The sequence below is a fragment of the Sprattus sprattus genome, assembly GCF_963457725.1.
Source record: "Sprattus sprattus genome assembly, chromosome: 3".
NCBI lineage: Eukaryota > Metazoa > Chordata > Actinopteri > Clupeiformes > Clupeidae > Sprattus > Sprattus sprattus.
Genome location: NC_137922.1, coordinates 1146060 through 1152290, shown reverse-complemented (window position 1 = coordinate 1152290; position 6231 = coordinate 1146060). Strand labels below are relative to the sequence as shown.

Here is a 6231-nt window from a genome sequence, read left to right as displayed (position 1 = left end):
CTGACACAAACCTACAGCTTATACATTACAAAGTCATTCATAGATCTCACATCACCCAAAGTAAAATGTTCAAAATGGGCTTAACCAACACAGGTATTTGCTCACAATGCACTTTGGGTAGCACAGACGATTATCTACACGCCATGTGGCTCTGTCAACCAGTCTACTCTTTTTGGATCACGGTCACTGAAGCACTCTCCATCCTGAACTTCAGAATCCCATCAACCCCAACACTCTGTCTCCTTGGTGACATCTCCATAGTCCACATCCCGCAAAAATTCAAGTACCCCTTGCTCATCTCTTTAACTGTCGCTAAGAAAGTAGTCCTCCAAAACTGGAAGTCAAAGAAATCTTGCCACATCAACCACTGGAAAAATCTAATCACACAATACATTGCAATAGAAAAACACAACGCACATAGAGGGAGGCAAATGCCAGCCTTTGAAAATACCTGGTCACCATTTCTATCATTTCTAAATTAAACGGAAACATCACCAAAACCTAACCATAAGCCACATATATCAACAGACACCACTTTTTAATGTTTTATAACTCCCCCGCCCCAACCCCCCTCCCACCCTCCTGCATTACCATTATACACATAGGCACTCACTAGCAACATTCAAGCGCACCAACACCCAAGTTACAAATAACATTCTCAACATTCTTCCGTAACCTCCCAATATACCATTATTTTCAATAACTAATGCATCCCATGTGTTTAGCTGTCCAGTCCTGTCCTGTCTTGTCTGTTCTGTCTTTGCCCCACCTTGCTCCCTGCCAACCTGCCTGGTTATGTGTCTCTCCGTTTGTTCGTCTGTCACCTGTCTGTCTGTCATGTGTTTAATGTCACACTTTAAATGTGGTGCTATTGGGATTCAGGGTCACACTAAAAATGGTTACGGTAGGACAACATGTTAGTATGAAGTAAATGTAAATCCTGATCATATTGTACTACATTGGAATTATAATTTTTTTGTTATGCTTTATTAAAAATAAAGTAACCTTAAAAAAAAAAAAAAAAAAAAAAATTACCATAGGGTGTAGACCAGGACAGTGTGTCATCATGAATAGGGTATAGATCTGTGAAGTGAAGACAATCAACAATAGTTCTAAAGTCAAAAGTTAAAATATGGACTTAAATCCAATAGACATGTAGTGACAGACCATGAAGCAGTGGGTAATGCAAGAAAGCCAACTAACATTTTGGGTGTTCTAAGTAAGTATTTCAGTGTGAAGAAATGTGTCAATATTGTGGAAATGATTGGTTGATTGAAGCTATTATTATATTTTAATTAAATGAGCCAGATTGGGGTTCAAAAACATAAAAGGACCGAAGAGTTCTTAGAGTATCCAATGATCCAAAGGATCACTGAGCTGTGTTGGTGACTTAAACAGCTAGGTGAGACAGTCCCATCTCTGGAGTAGATGTGTTGGTCAGCCTAGATGCAGCCTCTTCCAGGTTTAGTTTGGCTCTCAGCAGTAGTCAGTTCAGAAGTAGTCAGTTCAGAAGTAGTCAGTTCAGAAGTAGTCAGTTCAGCAGTAGTCAGTTCAGAAGTAGTCAGTTCAGAAGTAGTCAGTTCAGAAGTAGTCAGTTCAGAAGTAGTCAGTTCAGAAGTAGTCAGTTCAGAAGTAGTCAGTTCAGCAGTAGTCAGTTCAGCAGTAGTCAGTTCAGAAGTAGTCAGTTCAGAAGTAGTCAGTTCAGAAGTAGTCAGTTCAGAAGTAGTCAGTTCAGAAGTAGTCAGTTCAGAAGTAGTCAGTTCAGAAGTAGTCAGTTCAGAAGTAGTCAGTTCAGAAGTAGTCAGTTCAGGCTGAAAAGGAGATGGCGAAGAAAAAAGCAACACTTTCCAAGCACGTCTACTTAGTGAATACTCAATACTCAATGTTACAGTGAATTAATGTATCTTTATGTGTTCAGACTTTCAGTTTCACTTACCTGAGACACTGATGTTCTCTTCAAAGGACTTATCATTGTCACAATACCCTATTTTAGCACCTTTCCTCATTTTCTGAAAAAGTAAGAGAGATTCATCATTTCAAATTCAAATTTTAATGAGTAAAGAAATATATAAATGGCATACTCACAGATCTTGTTACACCAATTTGTTCTTCACTCAGTAGCCCCTGTGATCAGCATTAGTACACATAATGTCTAAAATTACAATAACATCTGGTATAGGAACTGAACGGCACCTTGAAGGAGAACTTGAATTTCGGCATCCTGAAGAACCAGCACCCTACAGTCTCTTCCTCCTGTGGCATCTCCAGTGGGCCAGCAGATACAGGAGCCTTGGTGACCTCAGCCAGCGTCTCAATGAGCTCTGTGAAAAAATTAGGGAATGATTTATATATCCTCCTCATCCACACTGGTTAATTTATAGCAGGCAAAAACATGAAAATAGTTAGATGTAGTTGAAGTGTTGCCTCAAATATCACCATAAACTTACCTGCGTTTGAACCTGGAGAGGCCTGGCTTACAAGGAGACTTTGTGATCCTCTCTTTGATTTCTGAAGAACACATAGTTATATAGTAACTGAAAGGTATACCATACAACTGGGTAGAGTACATCTTGTAGTGTATAGACAGTATGGCTGTATGACAGTACAAAACTCCATGAGCTAAATGATATGCATGATACTCCACCTTCCATTTCATTGTTGGCATCTTCAGCCAAACTGGAAACATTTTGTTCTTGGTCTTTTTCTTTCCTTGGTCTTGTCCAACTGCAGCTTGAATTGGAGGGAGGTGTGTAGAAGCTGGTTTGTTGGTTTGGCTACAGGTCTTGGTTATCTCTTTTGTCAGCGTTTCTACCAGTGATGTATCAAAAGATTGATCTTGTGATTCAAGGGCAGAACGGAGCACATCTTCAGACCCAAACCTTCGAGTAAGTTCCTTGTAAGTGTTTCTGTAAATCTGGTATAAATTCACTTCCTGAGGATAGGTTTCATTGCCTGTTATGCCAAAAGCTGTATCGAGCTCAGACAAAATCTTCTGAATCAAGTCTCTGGACATATCCTGGAAGTCCATCCTGGTGGGTGCCAATGTCCAGGTGAAAGCTATGGACTTTCTTCAGGAGTCGAATGACCAGCATGGAGACCAAGGAGGAATAGTCCTTCTTGTTGGACTTAGGTGACAGACTTAGGTGAGATGAAATGGTGACTCTTTCACACTGACTATTTTGCATAGTACAAGTGAGCAGATTGTTTGAGTTAGTGGTGGATGATCTATTGTTAGTGTCCTCTGCCTGTTTGTCTAAGAGTTTTTGATCCTCCTTCACTAATTCCTTCAAGTCAGAAGCATCGTTTTCCTTCAACTCTGTGGAGAGTGCCACCATGACTTCGTTGGTCATCACCTGAGTGAATACGTTCATTGTATTTCCAAACACCTCAGGTGATGATTTTGAGGTCTCTAGATTATGCTGTATATGTTCTTGATTGTCAGAAGATGCTGAGGGGAACAAACATGACAGGAGTAGTCGCTTCACAGCCTCCTCTACATAACTGTAAATGAACGCTGATGGAATTTCATTCTCTCCCTCAGCTCTAGGTGGTAGTTTGCACAGAATAGAATCTGAAAGACTCTTTCCAACTGGCACGGAAATGGTCTGCAGACCATGATAACCTTTTAGTGCCTTATGTACTCGATCTGCAATATCACAGGAATATTGACCTATTTGTGTATCAGTGATCAATTTCTCCAGACTTCCAGTGATGGGTTCAAGTTTTTCCAACTCTAAAATGGTGTCTAACACACTACCGATGATTTCATTTGCGCATCCAGATGACAGTGAAGCAGCATCCATGTCAACAAAAGTATGCGTCAGAAGAGGGGAAATCCTTTCGATAAACACTTCTGAGGGAACAGAAGTACCAGGAAGTTTGCTTTGGTCATCTATTTCTGAGTGAAATGATACTGAGGAGTCCAATGGCAATAGCAATCCAGGGCTTTGTGACCTGTCTGTTTCTGTTTCATTGTCAATCACTTGCACTTCATTCAACATAGCACTAAGCATCTTATCAATCAGCTCAACCTGCTCTAGATTTTCTGCCGTCTTGAGATCGGGAAGTACACTCTGCATGGACACAATTACTTGACTAGTGACATTGATGGCTGAAGCCACTGTCATTTTCTCTTTACCGTCAGAGGGAAAAGATTTGCAAAACAATTTCCCCACCATGTTCTGAATTGCATTGCACATTCTTTGAGATGTTGTCCTGTAGATCCTGTTCATTGGAACAACAGTTCCTAGGGCCCGTGTTTTTTCCAAAAGATCTTTCATCCCCTCAATAACACATCCAACAACATCATATGATGTTGAATGAACCTCTTGGCTTGACATTCTGTCCTTCATGGATTCAATAATATCACCAACTAAATCAATTGCAAGAGACTCTGACAGGGCACCAGATGGAAAGATAGCATGAGCCTGCCAGAGGTCAGTTAGACTTTCTGCTTTGGCGTTTGACTCCTCGTCATCTTCAGCAAATTCCTCAACTGGGGATTCATTCTCAAGAGTTTTGAGCAAAACCTCACTCACTTGCTTTGATGCCCTTTGTTGAAATTCAGTGCCAGTAAACTGGTTGAGCAAGTGGATGGATTGTGATAGTTCTGGGGCTTTAGCGTGTTCAGTCATCATGGGTGCTGTAGAAGGACCAGAGTCAGAGTCCTTAATGGTGCACGAGGCTGTCAAATCCACAATCTTTTCGGAGATTGAAGAATATTGCTCTGGTAAGGCAGGCACAACTGGACCCAAACCACTGACTATGCTGACAGAGTCTTGTGAAACCTTGTCAACTTCTTTCTTGGGTGCTGCCAAGAGCATTTCATTTGTTATCCCCTGAGATCCTTGGCGTAGAGATGACCCTTCAGGTCTCTTGGCCTCTGAGGTACTGACCCTATTCCAAGGCATAAAGACCACATGTATAACTGACAACACATATTAACACAGAGCTAGTTTAAACATGACGATGAATCTGGTGCTAATTCACAACAGGGAGGGCATGATCTGCAGTCAGGAAGTGCTACATGAGGGTGGCATTTTTGACAGTAGTACTAAACAGTCAAATCTTGTGTTTTATGAAAATAAAAGGATAAACAAGACATTCTAGTGATAACTGTACATACCAAATTGTGTGTTGCCCTGATCTTGTCATTCCACATACGGATGAGACAGGAACACCCAGAATTTCACTGAGGACTGGGAGCAGGTAATAATGAGCAGTCTGGACTACTTTCTTCACTATGATAGCACACAGATGGCCAACTTCTTCTTTGGTCCTCTGAGTAAACAAAATCAGAAAATAAGATATTTCATTAGAGAGGAATATTTAAGAATAAATAATATTAGAGATTTTATGTGGGCGAAATTAAACTCACAGGCACACTTAGAGACTCACGGACAATTCTCCAATGCCTACAAAAGAGAAAATAATTTTAGAACATTGGAGCTTCACTATCCGACAGGAAACACTGATTTTTCTTGTCTCTTACTCTTCTGTCATGTTCTCCACAAGGTGGCGTATCATGGGGGAGAGGTTCATATGATCCAGATCTGAGAAAGTACATGTATTATTAGCATGTGTGGTAGGTCATGTTGACCATTTTAGCAGTGGGTCTTTTAGCACAGAGGAACTTGTATCGCCTGTTAGATAATAAACGTTATTTTAAGTACTAAAACTTGTTTTGACAACTTTTATTGACATACTTTTTATGTCTGAATTTGGCATAGACTAACCTGCATCAAACCTTTTGCTCCTCATTGTAGAACTACATTCAGCTCTTGATTCCTCAAAAGATTTCTTCTTTAACGAAGAGAAAACACATATTTAGTTGTAATCATTAGTTAATTATACATAACATAAACAACATAAACATAAATAGCCAAACTTTTCACTCCCTCTCTTTCTATCCTTCTTTCTCTCTTAACTGACACTCGGCACCGTAGCAACCACCATGTCTCCCCTAGCAACCAGCCTAGCAACCACTTCAATTGACATAGCAACTACCTCAACTAACCTAGCAACACTCTAGGAACCACTACCATCATGACAACTTAGCAACCACCATAGCAAAAACCTTGACTACCATACCAGCACCCTAGCAAGCACCTTGACTACCCATGGAGCACCCTGGTGCCTACCATAGTAACCACAACTAGTAAAGCAACACCCTTGCAATGACCATAGCAACCACCTTAAGTACTATACAAAGACCATAGGAACACCCAGGCA

General features: G+C 40.6%; 1 long non-coding RNA gene across 1 annotated transcript; it reads right to left on the bottom strand.

Moving 5' to 3' along the window:
- Positions 1-2270: 2270 nt before the first annotated feature.
- On the bottom strand, positions 2271-3034 carry LOC308361678. The gene is made up of 3 exons (XR_013968558.1): positions 2645-3034; positions 2448-2508; positions 2271-2321 (listed from the first exon to the last, which is right to left on the bottom strand). It is a non-coding gene; the product is annotated as an uncharacterized lncRNA (long non-coding RNA).
- Between the last annotated feature and the right edge of the window lie 3197 nt (positions 3035-6231).